This window comes from Oryx dammah, unplaced genomic scaffold (assembly GCF_014754425.2).
Source record: "Oryx dammah isolate SB20612 unplaced genomic scaffold, SCBI_Odam_1.1 HiC_scaffold_27, whole genome shotgun sequence".
NCBI lineage: Eukaryota > Metazoa > Chordata > Mammalia > Artiodactyla > Bovidae > Oryx > Oryx dammah.
In genome coordinates, this window is record NW_024070211.1 from 75,051,498 (window position 1) to 75,073,160 (window position 21,663).

Sequence of the window (21,663 nt, forward strand, 5' to 3'; positions counted from 1 at the left end):
CCCCCCCCCCCCCCCCCCCCGGCCAGGCTCCTCTGTCCATGGGATTTCCCAGGCAAGAATACTAGAGTGGGTTGCCATTTCCTCTCCCTGAGATCTTCCCAATCCAGGTATCGACCTGGCATCTCCTGCATTGACAGGTGAATTCTTTATCACTGAGCCACCATGGAAAATTGAAAACCACTTTGCCTTCCTGCATTTCTTTTTATTTGGGATGGTTTCGGTTATTGCCTCCTGTACAATGTTATGAACCTCTGTCCATAGTTCTTCAGGCACTCTGTCTGGTCATATCTAATCTCTTGAATCTATTTGTAACCTCCATTGTATAATCATAGGGATTTGATTTAGGTCATACCTGGATGACCTAGTGGTTTTTCCTGCTGCTGCTGCTAAGCCGCTTCAGTCGTGTCCAACTTTGTGCGACCCCGTAGACGGCAGCCTACCAGGATCCCCCATCCCTGAGATTCTTTAGTTAAGAACACTGGAGTGGGTTGCCATTTCCTTCTCCAATGCATGAAAGTGAAAAGTGAAAGTGAAGTCTTTCAGTCGTATCTGACTCTTAGTGACCTCATGAACTGCAGCCTACCAGGCTCCTCTGACCATGGGATTTTCCAGGCAAGAGTACTGGAGTGGGGTACCATTGCCTTCTCTGGTGGTTTTCCCTACTTTCTTCTATTTAAGCCTAAAGTTTGCAATAAGGAGCTCATGACCTGAGCTATAGTCAGCTCCAGGTCTTGTTTTTGCTGAGTGTATACCAGCAAAGGTTTGATTTTGGTATTGGCCATCTGATGATGTCCATGGATAGAGTCGTCTCTTGAGTTGCTGGAAAAGAGTGTTTGCTATGACCAGCATGTTTTCTCGACAAAATTCTGTTAGCCTGTGCCCCGCTTCATTTTGTTATCCAAGGCCAAACTTGCCTGCTACTCCAGGTATCTCTTGACTTGCTCCTTTTGCATTTCAGTTCCCTGGGATGAAAAGGACATTTTTTTCAGGGATTAGTTCTAGAAGGTGTTGTAGGTCTTCCTAGAACTGGTCAACTTCAGCTTCTTCAGCATCAATGGGTGGGGCATAGACTTGCATTACTGTAATGTTGAATGGTTTGCCTTGGAAACAAACCAAGATCATTCTGTTGTTTTTGAGGTTGCATCCCAGTACTGCATTTTGGATTCTTTTGTTGACTCTGAGGGCTACTCCATTTCTTCTAAGGGATTCTGGCCCATAATAGTAGATATAATAGTCATCTGAATTAAATTCACCCATTCTTTTCCATTTTAGTTCGCTGATTCTAAGATGTCAATATTCAATCTCACCATCTCCTACTTGACCACATCCAATTTACCTTGATTCATGGACCTAAAATTCCAGGTTTTTATGCAATATCATTCTTTACAACATTGGACTTTAGTTTCACCACCAGACATATCCACAACTGAACATTGTTTCCACTTTGGCTCAGCCACTTCATTCTTTCTGGAACTACTAGTAATTGCCTTTTACTCAGTAGCATATTACTACGATATTGAATGGTTTGCCTTGGAAACAAACAGAGATCATTCTGTCATTTTTGAGATTGCATCCAAGTACTGCATTTTGGACTCTTTTGTTGACCATGATGGCTACTCCATTTCTTCTGAGGGATTCCTGCCCACAGTAGTAGATATAATGATCATCTGAGTTAAATTCACCCATTCCAGTCCATTTTAGTTTGCTGATTCCTAGAACGTCGACATTCACTCTTGCCATCTCCTGTTCGATCACTTCCAATTTGCCTTGATTCATGGACCTAACATTCCAGGTTCCTATGCAATATTGCTCTTTACAGCATCGGACCTTGCTTCTATCACCAGTCACATCCACAACTGGGTATTGTTTTTGCTTTGGCTCCATCCCTTCATTCTTTCTGGAGTTATTTCTCCACTGATCTCCAGTAGCTAACAGAAGCAGAAGATATTAAGAAGAGAGGCAAAAATACACAGAAGAACTATACAAAAAAGATCTTTATGACCCAGATAATCATGATGGTGTGATACCTCACCTAGAGCTAGACATCCTGGAATGTGAAGTCAAGTGGGCCTTAGAAAGCATCACTACGAACAAAGCTAGTGGAGGTGTGGAATTCCAGTTGAGCTATTTCAAATCCTGAAAGATGATGCTGTGAAAGTGCTACACTCAATATGCCAGCAAATTTGGAAAACTCAGCAGTGGCCACAGGACTGGAAAAGGTCAGTTTTCATTCCAATCCCAAAGAAAGGCAATGCCAAAGAATGCTCAAACTACCGCACAATTGCACTCATCTCACACGCTAGTAAAGTAATGCTCAAAATTCTCCAAGCCAGGCTTCAGCAATATGTGAACCGTGAACTTCCAGATGTTCAAGCTGGTTTTCAAAAAGGCAGAGGAACCAGAGATCAAATTGCCAACATCTGCTGGATCATGGAAAAAGCAAGAGAGTTCCAGAAAAACATCTATTTCTGCTTTATTGACTATGCCAAAGCCTTTGACTGTGTGGATCACAATAAACTGTGGAAAATTTTGAAAGAAATGGGAATATCAGACCACCTGACCTGCCTCTTGAGAAACCTATATGCAGGTCAGGAAGCAACAGTCAGAACTGGACATGGAACAACAGACTAGTTCCAAATAGGAAAAGGAGTACGTCAAGGCTGTATATTGTCACCCTGCTTATTTAACTTCTATGCAGAGTACATCATGAGAAATGCTGGGCTGGAAGAAGCACACGTTGGAATCAAGATTGCCGGGAGAAATCTCAATCACTTCAGATATGCAGATGACACCACCCTTATGGCAGAAAGTGAAGAGGAACTAAAAAGCCTCTTGATGAAAGTGAAAGAGGAGAGTGAAAAAGTTGGCTTAAAACTAAGCATTCAGAAATCTAAGATCATGGTATCTGGTCCCATCACTTCATGGCAAACAGATGGAGAAACAGTGGAAACAGTGTCAGACTTTATTTTTTGGGCTCCAAAATCACTGCAGATGGTGATTGCAGCCATGAAATTAAAAGACGCTTACTCCTTGGAAGGAAAGTTATGACCAATCTAGATAGCATTTTCAAAAGCAGAGACATTACTTTGCCAACAAAGGTCCGTCTAGTCAAGGCTATGGTTTTTTCAATGGTCGTGTATGGATGTGAATTGGACTGTGAAGAAAGCTGAGTGCCAAATAATTGGTGCTTTTGAACTGTGGTGTTGGAGAAGATTCTTGAGAGTCCCTTGGACTGCAAGGAGATCCAACCAGTCCATTCTAAAGGAGATCAGTCCTGGGTGTTCACTGGAAGGACTGTTGCTGAAGCTGAAACTCCAATACTTTGGCCACCTCAATGAAAGATTTGACTCATTGGAAAAGACTCTGATGCTGGGAGGGATTGGAGGCAGGAGGAGAAGGGGGCGACAGAGGATGAGATGGCTGGATGGCATCACCAACTCGGACATGAGTTTGAGTGAACTCTGGGAGTTTTGATGGACAGGGAGGCCTGGCATGCTGTGATTCATGGGGTCGCAAAGAGTCGGACACGACTGAGCGACTGAACTGAACTGAACAGTAGCATATTGCCTACTTTTTGACCTGGGAACTCATTTTCCAGTATCATATCTTTTTGCCTTTTTATACTGTTCATAGGGTTCTTGTGGCAAGAATACTAGAATGGGTTCCATTTCCTCCTTCAGTGGACCATGTTTTGTTAGAACTCTTCACAATGACCCGTCTATCTCGGGTGGCCCTGCACAGCATGGCTCATTGCTTCATTGAGTTATGCAAGACTCTTTTCCACTCACTACCCATTGACAAATTAGAAATTTGCATCCTTATCATGAGAGACTCACTTCTACTGTAGCATCATCCTACTGTGAGGCTCTAAGGTTAGTGACATAGCTTTCAATTTCACTAGTTAGATCAGGAAATTGTGGAGCAGCAATCTGTCCTATTTATCTCTCTGCCTTCTAGCACACGGCTGCCCAATGAATATTTTTGAATGAATGAATGAACAAATGCTAAGCCTGACTTTATTACCATCCAGTTTCATTTGGAGGAGTCAAGTAGGAAGACACAGTGGTTCTCTGAGATGTTACATGGCTGTTCCTGTCAGCTTTCATTTCTCAAGGCAGGAATCAGTGTCAATATGATATAGATATAGATATTTTTTCTGCCTGATTTGCATGTTAGGGGTATGTTCTGGTTGAGCAGTTCTAACATGTTAAGAGGAATCTTGGGCTAGGTTTAAGGAAGAGGCAGATTTAGCCTTTTGGATCATGGCAAGTTGTTCCCCCTTGTTTTTTAATATTGGAAAAGGTGCTCTATAATAAAATTGGATCACAGATTAGAGCAGGAGTCCTTGTTTAACTGGCATCCTCACCATTCTACTCAGGTCCACTCTGCCTCCCCACCCCTTTTTCTGTACTATCATCTAAGATATTTTGCACTTTCTTTCTGATTGATAGATCGAAACCACTCCTCATCTCATCTTCTCTGTAAAGCCATTTCTGCTTGCAACAAATCACTTCATTCCTTCACAATTTCAAGTTTCACTTCATGAATTCTGGAATAAAATACTTCTGAGTGTAGAATATCAACAGAGATATCAAACAGCCTATTATGTAGGGGAAGGAGGGTGATTTGGGGGGCCCCTAAGAGTGTGTGCTGCACACATCAGAGTTTAGATCAATGGCTAGATTAGCCTTGCATCTTATCTGTGAGCAATCCGTCTAACTAGGCAATTGCACCCTGTGTGTTTTGGCCTCAGCAGGAGAGTAGGCCATTAGGGCTCTTTACTTTGATGACCACTAGAACGAATGCTACTGTGGGCCATCAAGTTGGTCTTGGGGAACCAGCTTCTAGCTTAAAAGGTACCCTTAGGGGATGAGGAGGGAATATACTTGTTTGCCTCCTAGATTTATGGAGAGTACTGTTAATGTTATTGTAGAATGGTGATGGTAGAGCCTATGGTTGAAATATTTGGAACCAGAGACGCAGAGACGGCAGTTGCTGGACTCCAGTGGGGGGCAGAAAAGAGAGCTGGCTCGAGTTGCAGATCTGTAAGAAAACATTGCCATTTGAATAAACACCATATCTTACACATACATAGGTAAGTTACATAAAATCTCAGCATCCAGAATCATTAAAATAGGTATATGAAACTTCTGCAGTCTCTTTTGAAAATATCCAAGGGGAGAAAATCTGGCCAGAAAATCTTAAAATTGTTTTTTCTTAAAATTTTAAAAATGTTATCGAAGCATAGTTAATTATCAATGTTACATTAATTTCTGCTGAACTGCAAACTGATTCAGTTATACACACATATATTCATTTTATATTCCTTTCTCTTAGGACTTCCCTGGTGGCTCAGATGGTAAAGCATCTGCCTACAATGCAGGAGACCCGGGTTCTATCCCTGTGTCGGGAAGATCCTCGGGAGAAGGAAATGGCAACCCACTCTAGTACTCTTGCCTGGAAAATCCCAAGGACGGAGGAACCTGGTAAGCTATAGTCCATGGAGTCACAAAGAGTTGGACACAACTGAGTGATTTTCTTTATCTTTATTTATTCCTTTCTATTATGTTTATCACAGGATACTGACTATAGTTCCTGTGCTATACCATAGGTGACTGTCCATTCTATATAGTAGTTTGCATCTGCTAATCCCAAACTCACAGTCTTTCCCTTCCCGGCCTTTCCTACCCACTGACAACCACAATTCTGTCCTCTGTGTCTGTGAATCTGTTTCTGCTTTGTAGGTGTGTTCATTTGTGTCGTACTTTAGAGTCCACATATACATGATGTCATATGGTATTTGCCTTTCTTTGTCTGACTTAATTTCACTTAGTATGGTAACCTCTAGGTCCACCCATGTTGCTGCAAATTGTCCAGAAAATTTTGTTCTTTGCTCTCTGTAAATTCCCACAGGCTTCCTGTGACACTCAACCTGAAGAAGTTTTCTTTCCACTAGTCTCTCTAGCGATTGTCTCTCTAGCGAGCGTCTCTTTACAGGGCATGGTTTGCGATGTAAGACAGAAAGGGGAAAGATTGCAACTTGGACAATTTAAAATATATTTTATCTTTATGACACATACTTTGCTGTATTTCAAGGGTATGTAGACTACTGCTATGATTAATATACTAGAAATCTGTTCAGTGGGTCACCAAATTGATAGAAGCTTTTCATTTGCATTTTCCCAGTAGGTATTAAAAGGCAAGTACTATCAAGTAGGTGGTCTAGGAAATTTTCAGTTAAAACAAAGATTTTATTCTCAAAAGAGATGGAGGCATCTATTGGTTGAATTGTGCCACTTTTATTTATTTTTGAATAGCTGTCTGAAGTGTGTTGCAGCGCTTTAAACATATTTTAACTATAATATTTTTTTCTCCTGATTTGGCTTAATCAGTACCAGGGTAAATGATCTCATTCTGTGGTGTAGTTGTAACATGAAGTGATTGATTAACTGGAAAAAATCTCTAATGGAATGGTGGCTCTAGGCAATGATTATCAATGGCTATACAGACGCTAGGTTAAAGTTCATGCAGAGACTTTTTAGTGGGTGATTCAAGTTGACATGATCTAAACTCATTGATTATCACAAAAAGTGCAACAATCAGATATTTTTTTCCTCCCCATGTTAGGCAGTAGGTCATCACAGCATTGTTTATAGCATCGTGTTGCTAAAAATATTGAACTTAAATGTAATCAAACCTCTGTATCTACCTACCCATTTATAGAAAATACAGAGGAAAGTTGGGTAACACCACAGGAGGCATTCAATCTCTGGACATAAATAGCATGGGGAAGAACGGGAGAGAAAACTGTTTCAGATTAAAAGAGACTTTCAAGACTAATCAAGCAAATGCTCTTTGTAAACTTGGTTTGGATCCTGATTTCAACAAATTAACTATAAAAATACATTTTCGAGACAATCAGAGAAATACAAGGGAGGTTATATGGAGATAATAAGAAATTCTTGTTAGTTTTGTTAAATAAGATAATGGCATTGTGGTGAAGTTAAAAAGAAAAAAAAAAAAGACCCAAGCATTCATAAATCCATGCTGGGTTTATGGGTAAAATGGGTAAAATGATAGGCAATCTGGGTTTTGAAAACCAATACGAAAAAAGGTGGAAGGTAGAGATGAAATAAAAATGGCAGAATTGTTGATAATTACTGAAGATGAGAGTAAGTATTTGGAGTTCATAGTCTAGTCTTTCTACTTTATATATGTGAAAATTTCCATAATGAATGGTTACTGAAACTGAAACACGTTCTAGTATTTGTTTGAAGGCCTCAGAGAAATGAAGCAGAGGACATAAATAATGGAATAAACTATGCCTCTAACTGATGCATCCACTTTTCTTTTTTCACTAAGAATGTATTTTGTGGGTGTTTGTGAGATGAGGAGATGGGAATGCTATAGACACAGCTGTCTTATTTGAAGGGAACAGGAATCCAGAGAAGAAGGTGGTAATTGCTGGTTGTTGGAGGAAATGTAGAAAGGACAGCACTAGTTTAACTGTCTGGAGCCTGTTGGATGCTGTGGTGTGAATGTTTGTTTTCCCCTCAAATTCACATGTTGAATTCTAATGCACAATGTGATGGTAATACAAGTTGGGGCCTTTGGGAAGTGATTAGATGATGAGGGTGGAGATTCATGAATGGGATTAGGCTTAATTAATGGGATAGAGCTTCCTAGGCCCTCCTGCCATGTGAAGATGCAGCAAGAAGTCTGTGACCTAGAAGAAAGCCCTCATCTGACCATACTGGCATCCTGATCTCAGACTGCTAGCCTCCAGAACTGTGTTTATTCTTTATAAGCTACCCAGTCTGTTTTTTGCTGTTGATGTTGTTGTTTTGGCTGCATTGGATCTTTTGGGGGCATGCAGGCTCTTCATTGCCTTACAAGGGCTTTCCTCTTGTTACGGAGCATAGACTATAGAGTGCTCGGACTCAGTAGTTGCAGCACGGGGGTTTCTCTAGTTGCAGCATGCAGGCTTATTCACCACGTGGCCTGTTCCACTACCAGGGTTGGTTCTGCATCTCCTGCATTGGAAGGTGGATTCTTAACCACTGAACCATCACAGAAGTTCCTAGTCTGTGGTATTTTGTTATAGCAGCTAGAAGATACAAATATACTGGGCCATGTTTAATTCAAATATGTTTCATTTTCCTGCTAAACTTGAGACCAGGGACTGTCTCAGCTATTGGCCTATCCTTTGTGCCTGCTAGAATATCTGGGAAAAGATTGGGACCTTAATAAATATTGACTTGATGGACGATTAAACTTCAATTGATTGGCACCCCCCTTTTGTATGAGTGACCTAGATAAGGCTTTAACAAACAACCAATGCACTGAGTAAGTTGTTCTAAAACAAATTCTTAAGTGTTGGAGAGAAAATGGTCACTATTAGGTGTCAGGAATATTATGCCAAATAAATACAAAGCATCTTCATTATAGCTAGGCACTGGGCTATTTTGGAGATGGAGTCACTGTACCTGCTTTGCAGCCTCATGAATTCTCATTATCATCTCCCTGGTTATAACGAGCAAGAATACTGCTAAAAATACTACTTTCTTAGGGACAGTATTGCCCATGTGGAGACACAAGATTACCTGCAAACGAGGAGACAAAAGGGGCTTCAATAAAATTACTGCCTATCAAGTGTAGTAAACATGTACAATAAGTTATTATTAAGGACCTTTGAGGCAGGCCACATTAATGAGATATGGAGACACCTAAATTAGATTTCAAGTAAAAAAAAAAAGAGAGAGAGCGATAGCAAGAATAAAGACGAATGTAAAAGAGAAGAGGAAAATGGAAAATGAAGAGAACAAAAAGGAGCAGGTCTGATGAAAATTGCCCTGCCATTCTGTGGCAAGAGTGAAAGCAAATCTAATGACTTTCTCTGCTTTCAGTTTTAAAAATAAGACACATTTCTCAGATATGAAATGTGGCCCATTATCTGTCAATGGTGTTCTGAGTTGTCTTCAGGCAGCAAATATATGCCATAAAATAAACTTTAAACTCCCCACCCCCTCCTTTTTTTTAGGGGTGGCACAAATCTAGCCTGTTTGGAAAATTGGTTCTTCATGACAGTTTTCTTCTCTTGCAAGAAAAATTCATTGACGAGTGTGATGTGTGTGTATGCCTGTATGTATTCTGTGCTTCATGGATTTTATGATGAACCCTTTTTTCACATTTCAACATCTTTGAAACCAAGGTGTGTGTCAAAGTTTAATTGGCAGCATCTTTTCTGTCTTGATGGCTCACAAAATAACGTTGCATATTATAATTGACCACATCTTATGTTGTGAATTTGATTTATTTAGTGGCAGGGTAGGGTGGAGAAAAAGGGAAAGGACAGAAGTAGGAGAAAATGTGATGTTACTTTGTAATAAAGGCCTAATTTAGAAAAAAATCTTTTTTATGTCAATTCCTAATATTTGTATCACTGGGGATAAAAATGGCATTTGCTTATATTCTTTGGATGAATCCATGAAAATTGTTAAACTCTTCCTTCTGAACTTGTTTCTCCCAGCCTTTTCTGCCTCTCATACATGCATAATTTTAGCTTGGTTCGAGGTCCACATTTACATCTTTCTAAAATGTGCCCATGGCTTAGATCAACTGTTAGTTTGAGGAGAATCAACCATGAAAAAATCTAAAGAGAGTATCAGGTCTGTACTCTAAGGTGGGACAAAAATGTCCTTAATATCTTAGAGAGTTCTAGTAAGGCCAGATATATTGATATGTGCACAAGCTGTGCTTCTGCTTCTGTTTATCATTTCTAGCTTTCTGGGCACAAGCTCACACTAGATGCTAAGCAACTGAAGGCTTCAGCCCTGCAACTATGAAATAAAGGGGCATTAATTATTTCCTATAGGAGGGAGTTGCTTTCAACCCTTCAAAGCAGTTCCTTTGATTCCTTTCTGCAGTTGTAGGTCCTGAGGATTCCCACTTAGAGGTGAGGGCATGAACTCTCATGGGCACAGTGGATGTGCCATTCGTCACACAGAGAGGGAGAAAGTGCAGCTAAAAAACCAGTGCCTCCCCAGCTCAGGAGCCTTGAATATTTTCTCACACTGGATCAGGCATCTCTTAATCTGGTTTTGATTTTGTGATACAACTGAGCTCAGATCAGTGGGTCTTAGACCATGGTTCTGGTTGGATCAGCAAGGTGGCACTGCTCGAGGCTATGGGGCAGAGAGTAAAGACATGTATCTGAATATTGGCTGCTGACAATCAAGCAGTGAGTTTGGAATATAGGTGACAGAAAGCAGTAGCATGCAGTCTCTGGTGCTATCTTTCACCCAAACAACAGGTAGAAATTCAGTGAAAAATACTCATCAAGTCAATTGAGCCAAATTAGGATAAGCCAGGTTTAAAAGTTCTGGGCATATACTCATTGGACACAGAAGAAGTGGTGTGATGTTTGCCTGCCTTCTATGCAAATGTTCTTTTATGCCTCTGTATAGTTACCAGTTTCATCAGACCCAATCTTTCCTTGCCAGAAACCAAATAAAATGTCATCTCTCTTTTGGAGAGATTTCGTCATTGGCAAATACATAATTTCACTTACCCAGTGAGAGAAATGTTGACACTGACAAGAAGATAGTACCCTTTACCTTCAAAACTGTTTTATAGGAAACAATTTAAGCTAAAAGAGCTTTTTCTTCCATTTTCTCAGTTTTATCGGCAATGATTACTCCTTTTGCTGCTCTGCCATGTCAACCTACATCCAAAGTACTTGAGACTGTGTCTGGTTTAAAATGAAAATTATGTATTCCTGGGCCAGATTTTAGAGTTGGGGCATCTATGGGGATTTGGGGCAAGGTTTAGGGTCCCGGGAAGGTTAACCCTGTAGCTGTGAGGGGGTGGAGGTGTGTGAAATCTCAGTGCCAGGAGAGCTGACTCTCAGCATCATCATCACATTGGACAAGGTCACTGCAGGGAAAAGAGCCATCCCAGGCCCCAAACAAGGTTGTCTATGAGAAAAGCAAGAGCAGTAAGTTTGGCCGGAAAGAGTCACAGAGAGGAATAAGGGAATGGGCTACCCGTATATGTTCCCAGCTAGAGGCAGATGCCTTTGTGGTTTGGAGTGTACCTTAGGATCACACTGCTGCTGCTGCTAAGTCACTTCAGTCGTGTCCAACTCTGTGTGACCCCATAGACGGCAGCCCACCAGGCTCCCCTGTCCCTGGGATTCTCCAGGCAAGAACACTGGAGTGGGTTGCCATTTCCTTCTCCAATGCATGAAAGTGAAAAGTGAAAGTGAAGTCACTCAGTCGTGTCCAACTCTTGGCGACCCCATGGACTGCAGCCTACCAGGCTCCTCCATCCGTAGGATTTTCCAGGCAAGAGTACTGGAGTGGGGTGCCACTGCCTTCTCCACACTGCCTACCTTTAAATCCTGCTTCTCCCCCTTACTTGACTCTGTGACCTTTGTGAGCTAAGAACTCTCTCTGAGCCTTAGTTCTCTCATCTGTGAAATGAAGATTATAATGATGTCTATGAAATGAAGATTATAATATGTCACTGGAGGCTTTAATGATCATGCATATAAATCAGTTAGCTTAGTTCCTGTCACATAGTAAGTGCTCAATAAATGTTACATGAACTTTTTTATTTCTTCATCAATCATATTGGCCTTTCTCATCAGACTGTGAACTCTTCTGGGATGAGAATTCTTATTTGTTACTTTACTCTCTCGTGTCTTTCTTCCCCTCTCAGCAATCTTAGCAGAGCCCTTAAGATGGCATCTCTCCATGCTTCCTTCACCTCTTCTTCTCCTATTTCCCCTAAAACATCACTGGCCACTCTTCCTCAGTTTTCTTTGCTTCCTCTTCCTCCTGCACTTTATCTCTCTAAACACCAGCTTCTTCCCTGGGCTTCTCCATCTTTATTCATTCTCTCAACTCCCAACATTGATATCTCCTGAACTGGCCTCTCTTCTGAGTTCCAGACTCGCAGAGGAGGATTGTTACTAGATATTTCCCACTGGATATCTCCTGGATAAGTCCAGTTTCAGAAACCAAGAGCTCAAAATCAAAACTTGTTCATCTTCCCTTGCCAAAGCATCTCCCTGATGACTCTGTTATTCATGTAACTTCTCCAGCAGAAACTGGATAGTGCCGTCCATCTTCACTAGCCCTATTTGATCTGTGAGCAAGTCCTTTTGCTTCAGCCTCCAGACAATCTCAGGGCCAGCCACTTTCATCCACCTCTGTTGGCACCACTCTAATCCAGGCCATCTTGGTCTCTTTTCTAGAATACTACAGCAGCCTCCTAACTGTTCTCCCTGTCTCTACTGTTGTCCTGCAAGAGTCCATTTTACATGTGCAGCCAGAGAAATCTTTTAAAGACATTATTCCTTTAATTGTAATCCAGCATGGCTTCCTTTGCACGTAGCACAAGACCCAGAGTCTCTGAAGAGCACACAAAACTCTGCAGAATGGGGCTCCGCCTGTTTCTCAAGCAGCCTGTCCACCTCTGCTTTCTGCACTCACCACTATCCAGTCACATGAACCTGTTTCCTACTCTGTATCTTTTTATGAATTATTTCTGATACTTGTAATCCCTTTCTACCACCTTCCATGTGTGTGCTCTCATTCAACAGAGCTTGTCCTGAGTACCAGTGTGGGCCATGTGGGCTGCCCTTCCCCTAGTTTTCTCTGTTCCAGTCTCCTCTTTATTTCCTTCATGCATTGCACGCATGCTAAGTTGCTTCAGCCATGTCTCCTTGCAAGCCCATGGACTGTAGCCCGCCAGGCTGCTCTGTCCATGGGATTCTCCAGGCAAGAATACTTGAATGAGTTGCCATGCCCTCCTACAGGGATCTTCCTGACTCAGAGATCAAACCTGTGTCTCTTATGTCTCTTGCATTGGCAGGAGAGTTCTTTACCACTAGTGCCACTTGGGAAGCCCTCATTTCCGTCATAGAACATTTCAATTTTAATTCTTTTATTTAATTGTTTTGTGTCCTTTTTCCCCACCAGGGCACAGGGATCACTTCTGGGTCTTTCACTATGGTTTCCCCAAACCATAGTGCCTGGCACATTAGTTAGACTCTGTAAATACCTGGTGAAGGAATGACTCCAACAAAGTGCTATATAGCTGTGTACTGAGTGAATGAGCAAAGCTACTGACATCTGAAATCTTGTGACTCTTTTTAGGGGTGATGGCATTGTTCCTAGGAGATCAGGTGTTAAGCCTGATGGCCACAGCATGGGACAGGGGAAAGACTGGGGACATTGGTGCAGAAAAACAGAGCTTTGCTTGGAGCTCTGCCTCTTATTAGCTGTGTGATATAGAAAGTGTTTCTTAACCATGTTCAGCTTCCCTTTTCTCATCTGTAAAATGGGGATTAGACATCCTTACCTCAAAGGGTGTTATGTATGTGAATCCCCTGGCATAGAGCTAGCATGGAATCAGCACTCAACATCTAGCCACTCACTTCTTTCCTTCTACCAACAAAACTGGAGCTGCAGGCATCCGTGAGCTGATGAGAAAGGCCATTTTGGAGAAGAGAGAACTTCCAGGGGCCAGCTCCCTTCCCCACTTACCTCCAGGTCATATTACATTAGGCATCTCAGACCAGCCATTGCACGAAGCAGACTCTAGCAGTGGAAGTTGCCAATCATTGCGGGACATACAAGAAAAGTCATTGCCTTTGCTTATCCTTCCTTGGGTTTGCCAACTTTGAAGATTCTGATACTTCTGTTCAGAATATGACCATATTTCGGAGTGAAATCCAGTGTCATTTTTTTCCCCCTAACTTTCTCAACTTTGTTTCCGAATACCCTCCTGATTCCTACCTTCATTACTAAAAACTCTGCTTGGACATATACTAGAGTTCTCTAAGAGCTCCTGAGGCTATTTCATTAGGTGGCATTGTCTCATTTGTCTAAAAATCTGCTCTCTGCTCTTCATTCATCAGCAGAAGGTTTGAGCTTTTCCTGGGGTCCTGACAGCTCCTGCTCACTTGACTTCTGGACTTCTTCCTTTCCCTTTTCCACAACCTCCTTGTCCCTGTTCCTACCATCTTTCTGTTTTTCTCTCCATCTCTCCTTATATTCACTGTCTCTTACCTGAGTGTTCCCTTCATCTTTTTGTTACTCCCTGGTCCTCCTTGAGTAGCATAACTGGTAGAGAAGATACTTGGGTGCCCCTTGTCACCACCTTGAGTCTGCTTGAGATTTCAGCCATGTCTTCTGGAGGACAGCTTTGGGTCCACTTTGCTTCTGGGCCTCAGAGCCTTCTCCACTGCCAAGGTAGCCTGGAAGGAAAGGGGAGTTATCACCCCAGAGGCAACTCTCAACTACAAGGGAGGAACCTTGGGTCTTGGTGACTCACTGGATTTGGCATTTGAGTGATGAGGATGGGGATAGGCTAACTGCCAGGTTGTTGAGTTGGGGGAGATTGGGAGAGTCCCAGGGATGGAGCCAACTGTCAAGATAGAGGATAGAGGCAACATATCAACTGAGGGCAAGCAACCCCAGGGCAGGAATCACTTTATTTAACTGTATTCCCGACATTTAGCATAGCACCAGCATCTAAGTGCTCACAAAATATTTACCCAAATAGGAAACCCATTTCTTCCTGTGTCAGCGTCTTTAGGGAAAGCTGTTTGATTGGTATGGCTTTCTTTAGAAAGCCAGGAGCTGCTACCCAGACTCTATAATATTATCCTGAGATATTGACAGATTTTTCTCTTTTAATATTTGTTCCATTGTAGCACAAAACATCAGTATGAGAGTCATAAAACTGCTATTTCCTTGTCATTTATCAAGCCACTTTGGAAGTCATTTGCTTTTGGGAGGATTAATCTTCTAGCAGATCAGTATTGCATAGTATTTTGGTACGCATCCTAAGTGATTCAGCTAACATAAATTGTTTAGCATTTATATATCACTTATATTCTCCAGGAGTGCAACATTAGTTAATTCTCATGATACTTAGAGATAAGAGTCAAATCCAAGTCATGATCTGTATATGTTTCAAGTTTATAAGTGTTTTCTGTCTGCCTTTTTTGTCAGTAGCTATTTCACTTTTGAGCACCAAGACTTCTATTTAATTTTGTTTATCACATTCTTCTTGAACTGGTAAAAATGTGACAGCCTTTGTTTGATACTCAAAAGCTGTTTGAATAGTTTGGGGCTCAGAGCTGATCTCAAAGGTCCTATCCTGCCAGGAGTTAGAGGTTGTTCTTGGAGTTGGAGGCTGATTTCATTGTCAGGGCATAAAGCAGGAAGTTGCTTCATGAATGGCAGAGTTGTCCTGGGTTCTAGCTGCTCCCATCCCTGGGGAAACATCTACTAGGCTTCACAGAGACACAGCCCCTTGAGTGGAGAAAGTGTGAGCATTAACCCAGGAGTGAATGCTAGTATGCTACCATGCTAGTATGCTGCCAGAGATGCTTGACTGAGATATCAAGGAGAATGCCCTGGAAGTCATGTGCCCCTCAAGGCAACTACAGGGAGCCTTGGCTGCCTCACTGAGGGTCAGCATGCTGGAAGGCTGGGAGACAGTTGACTGCTGCCCGGAAATTCAGCACACCACCTAGAACAAGGCACAGGAGCAGAGGCCACAGACATTAGATCAACCCAGGTATAGAACAGGGAGGCCTGTCTTCCTCTTGCTGGTCCAGGTTGTGGCTATAGCTGGTGTGAACCATTCCAACACAGACCAGAGTAGATATGAACCCCAGCAGAAGGAGGTGGGGGCTGACTAGATGGACACTACTCTGTTTTAATACCATGAAGAATCCCTTTGTATCCAGATGCTTCCCAGAAGTTTGAGGGGTGAACTTTGAGTCTAAGTCAGTCTTTACCCCCAAAAGTAAGCCTTGAATTAGAAGGGACCAAGTTATCTTATGCCGAAGGATTAAACATTTTCTACAGTCAGCAGAAATGATCAGCAGAATGTCAAGAGCTAAGCTGAGATGGGTTACAACTCAATTTTTAAATATCAGTTTTGCTGATTTTATAGACTCTCATGGTGATCAAACATTCCATCAATTATTTGTTATTATCCCAGCAGATGAGGAAATTGAAGCTCAGGGTAGTAAATAACTCACTTGAAGGCACCCAACTAATAAAGCAGGTGCTGTTTTCTAAGCCAGGTCTGACCCCAGGTCTATCTGATTTCAGGTCTGTTTATCCCAGGTCTCCCTGACCTCAGACCTCCAGTCTGATATTTGCTCTTATCCTTTACCCTAATGGATTATTAGTGCTTCCTAAACTTTCACACCAGTGTTCGTTAGGTACAGAGGATGGCTGCATAACTATTGGGTGATGGAGAGTGGGTGTACAAGGGTGAGGACTGGTTAGAGGATTCATCAGAAACCAAAGGCAATATGGAATTTCTTTGAATCTCCTTTTTTTTTTCCCAAAAAATTATATTTGCTATGAAAAACTCATCCATTTTGTATTCTGCCACATATTTACTTTAGAAATGTTTTAAATTATGTAACATTTAGAAAAATGAGTTTTCTCAGATAAGCCATGTTTATCCTCTGGCTCCAAGTATAATTTGACAACCTTGGTGAATCCTCCAGGGTACATGCATCCTAATTTGCGAACCAGTGGGTTGTCTCAGGCAGATACAAGGTGGCAAGACAAAGGATTCCTGTGATAAAAGATGGCTAAAGCAAAATAGAAACCATTTGGACCACAGTATGAGTAAACAAAGAAATAAAGTGTATGAGAGAAAGAGAGAGAGAAGGAGAGAGAGACAGAGACTGAGATAAAGACTGAGAGCTAGAGAGAACAGGCGGAAGAGGTGGATTGAGACAGAGGGAGGATATTGATTGTTGGTTGATTGGCCCAGAAGGTTAGCTCAGGGTGTCAATGGAAGTTATTGGTTTTTGTGCCCATTGGCCTGTGTGACTAATTAACTTTGTAGGTTAGAGCTGGAGGTGCCTGGGACTGAAGTTGTTAGTTGGATCATCACCCTGTCCTGGTCATGTCTGGGAGGGGCGTGGGTCTCTGGATGGACTGGGTGAGAGGACCTGTCCTCAAGAGATATGGAGCTAGGGATTGAATTCCGTCTGCAGATGTATTCTGGTCTTTAGAACTGCTGTCTCACTGCTCCTCTCTGTTTCTGGGGATATGTGTTTATTCATCAAGCAATCTTCTGATTCTTAGTTTGTTTTCCAGAAGGGAGTACCCTAATTATCGGATGTGAATATTCCACTGTTGCAAATATTTTCTTTCTTTATTGTAAGTTGATAAATTGGCATCCTGGTTTAACAACCTCATCTCCTGTAAATTTTCTTGGCAAACATCTGCCCCCAGAGGGAGAACACACTTGGGTGAACAAGAAGTCAGGTTTTACATCTTTAAAGCTGAGGTGCAGCCCCTTGAATCCATGATAGAACCTGTGTGCATGAAGAAGGAATCTCTCTGAGGCCAGGTCTGAGCAGCCAGTCAACTGGTTTTACCCACCCATTTCAATAACATCTTCCTCTGGGGGAATAACCTTGTATATAGTTATGGACACACTTATAAAAATGTTTATTCTGTAGTAAGCAGAGGACTGCAGATAGAAAAATGACATGGCATTTTTTACTTAGAAATTGGCAAAGTAATGATAATACATGTAGCAATGGGGAGGGTATATAGAAAACTGTCTTTTCATACTGCCAGTGAGAGCATAAAGTAGTTTAGTTTTCCCCCACACCCCCTTTTTTCTTATGTGGTAAAAGATTTAAAACTTTCTCTGCCCTTTGATTCACCAATTCTACATCCAGGAATTAATCCCACGGAAATAATAACAGTTTGGCTTATAACAGTGAAAAACCATACATCCCCATGACACATGCCCTTCAGTAGAGAGTGGCTGAGTCGGTTATGGTTCATATATATGATGGAATACAACAGGCCACTAAAATGATCCTGTAGCAATCAACTCACAGACAGTGACAGATATCCTTAATTCAGTTGAGTCAAAAAATATTGGATAATGTTTTCAATATATGAAGTCCAATTCTATTTTAAATATCTGAGAATATATATGTATGTGGATGTACCCATACATATGTTTGTATATATGTGCATATGCCCATTTACAATGACTTCTCTGAGAAATGGGATGGTGATTGCTTTCAGTAGAAACCCATCTGGTCTCTCATCCTTGTTAAGACATCAGAAGATCCTTTGGTATTAGTTCATTTAGGCTACCTAACCTTGCCTGCCTGGAGAAAGAAATGGCAATCCACTCCAGTATTCTTGCCTGAGAAATCCCATGGACAGAACAGCCAGGTGGGCTACAGTCCATGGGGTTGTGAAGAACTGGACATGGCTAAGTGACTAAACAACAACAAACTTGCCTGTCCTTCCTGTATTAGTGGTCTCTTATTCGTGATTTTCCTAGACCTGGCCAGGATGGCTTCTGGCTCCTACTCATAAACTTGTGTCTGTATTCCTCTTTATTCCACTTTTGCCCCATATTCCCCCTGCCATCATCCCAAGGTGCTCATACCACTAGGGTTTGATTCTTCACTGGTCCAGGAACAAATCCTTTAGTTTCCTGGCTGTGGTTGTTCTTTGCCAGGCTGGTGCCTTTTGGGACTTAACTTCATTGCCCTTCTCATGGTCCTTTCAGCGGTGTGTATGCCCATTTAGCCAGCTTGCTGCTATAGTTTCTTAGCCACCTGCAGTGAGGCCATGCCATCTGTCTGGCATTTGCTCATCCCTGATGTTTTTTTCCATCTCCTTTACCATTCCCACCGACCCCATGCCTTCAATTGTCCACATGGCAGGACCTGTCACTCATTCCTGGAGAATGTCCAGGATGTGGGATTGAGTGGCAGTGAGCTCGCCTTCCATGTGGGAGAACTGGCTGAGCTCCAAGCAGCTTTGCAGATGACCCTGTCCTGCTGTTTTCTATTAAGCTTGACTTGTGTCTGGGATGGATGACATTGTCCTTCCATAGAGAATTGGGCTTAACCTGTGCATGGAAAATGGCTTCACTGATGGGTGGAACAATGGGACTGAAGGGGAAAAAAGTTCCAGAAGCCAGAAATGGTTTAGTGCTGTGCTTTGAAGGCATTACCCAAACTCTTTCTTTTCATTTAGGATCTCTACTCTTTGCCCAAGATGCCCTAAGATGTCATTGGAAAGAAGGTACCAGAACCAGACATCTTTATGAAGATGAAGCTAAGTGTGAGTACCAGTTCTATGACTTATGATCATCTGAGGCAAGTTGCTTACCCTTTTTGAGTTTGTTTCCTCACTTTATAAAAAGAAGCTTAGTAATAATAGTAGTAGTTATTAATACTTACTGTGTATTTACTATAAGCTAGTTGCTAAGCACTTTAATTCTCCTAACAAAAATACAGTAGATTCCATCAATTTTTCTTTTTATAAGTTGGGAAAGGGAAATTTTAAAGAGCTTGCATATCCAAGAGCAGACAGCTTGGGAGGCGTGGGGCCCAATATTTGAACCCAACCAGCCAACTACCAGCCCACACTCCAAGTCAATGCTATTTGCCTTGTCTATGGACCAAAGTAGGTGAAGTGCCTCATGTAATGCCATCACATACCAGGTGCTCACAACTTGCCCCTCCAAGGGCCATCCTGGGTTGATAAGAGGTCAGAGATTCTCCTCTGTATGGTTATTCCCGGACTTTATAACTAAAACCCAGAAAGGGGCTGACGGCCTCTGTCCATCTCTTATCAGTGGCTGTAGGTTGCATCTTTCATTCCGTGAGTGACAGTGAGCAATGAACTTCCAATTTATGATCTCCCACTTTCATCATGGAGCCTCCTGTCCCATGCTCCATCAATCACTGTCACTTTGAATTTTTGCAGTGTTTTTCAAAATCAACCTGTGCTCACCTTTCCATTGGTTTAAACCTCATGCGATGAAGATCTATGCCTTATCTTGTTTCCCTGCAGTGGGTGCTGTACCCCATAGAATCAACAGACCTCAACAAACACATCCAGGACAATGGCTATGACATTGACTACTGCCACAGTTCATGTTACTCCACTACACGGGCACCCACTGTATGGGGCAGTACGTGCTGAGTTCAGAGGTCTCAAACTCAAATTCCTGCCGGGCCAGCAGCTTAAATGAGGAAGCAGGCCAGGTAGATGGCGACCAACCTAGAGCCCATGGTCTTAGCTAAGAGGCAGCTGCTCTGAGCTCTGGCCAGATGTTGCCAAGCTGGATGGCAAGCTCACTTTTGTCCGATCTTTGCCTTTCTCAAGAGAGATTATAAATATGAATTTCTATGTGCAATTTCTCAATGTAAAATGTTGGCCAAAAATATTCACATTAAAAAAAAAAACCTCATCTGTGAGCTATATACCATTTGTTTTTACATTCTCTGACCTAGAGCCATTTTAGGTCACTGAATGAACACTATGCCATCATAAGAGTATAAACTGTGATCCTGGGAAAGTGGATCTAATCTAAAGGTTTCAGCATCCGAGTTCTCTTAAGAACTATTGTCAAGTCATTGCCGTTTACAGAGGCAGCTTAGGATCTAAAAGGGCTCACTAGAGGCCCACACTAATTGCTGTGGCCTCCAGACTCATTCCAGGCTCCTGTCCTGGGTTCCTCATTCTTGTTTCTATGGCTTTAACATTCCTGTGCTTGCTTCTGGCCTTGATCGCCTACCAGCCAAGCCCAGTTGCAGGCATCAGCTCACTGCAGCTCTGCAGAGCTGAGGTTTTCAAAACCCAGGTGGGCTTCCTGAGCCCCCCGGGCCTCAACTCCTGATATCTGGGCTCCTCCTGCCCAACCGGCCAGCCTGACCATCTCCCCACTGGGAGTGTTTGAGGTAGAAACAGGAGTAGAGGCTAACCGTGTCAAACAGAGACCGTGGTCACACATTCTGCCCCGCCTCAAGGTTGCACACGGACCATGAGCCAAGATCTCACCTGGTGTTTCTGGGGCCCCACAGGGTATTCCCAGTGAGTCATCACTGGATGCAGCGAGACCTCCTGACTACAGTGAGCTCCATAGATCTCTGAACAGCTGGTGTGATGGGATGTGGGTGTGGATGATTCTTGATCTGTCTGGGCTCCTCACCTGGGACTGGGATAAACATTGACATGAGAGCCTAAGGCAGTGGATTTGGCTGAGGGGGAAGGCAGAGTTACATTCTGATGGGAGAGAGGTCTTTTCTGAGGCCTATGGGATCTGGGCGTTTGGCTTCCAGTTCGGTGATGGGTTGTAACAGGTGCTTTAGAATCAAAGGTATGAATAATCGAGGGTATTCAAGGCCCATTTTTTAGTCAATGTCAGGGCCTGGGCCAGGCCAACTTTAAAGTTCTCTGGTCTGTTAGAGTTGATTGCATCATTTTGCAACCTGAGTATTGAAGTGTTCTGTTTGATGAAGACTCAAAGCTTCTCCACATCTTCCTTATTTCACATTCTCTCTGGACCATTTGCAAGTATTGACCAGCACTGAAGCTAGCAAAGCCAAAACATGTTAGTGGATACCTGGAAAGCTCACACTTTCAGAAAAAAACAAAACCACTGATATTACGGTTTTTTTAAATCTGAGGATTTTTCCAACCAATGAAGTCCTTCCTTCTTACTGGTAAAGCTGTCAGAGTCATTTGAAGCTGCTGGCCTGTGGCCAGTTGGCACAAGGAGCACAGCTGTGCTTCTCACCAGGTTGGGCAGACATGGTGTCCTGTGATCACATAAGGTTGGTCT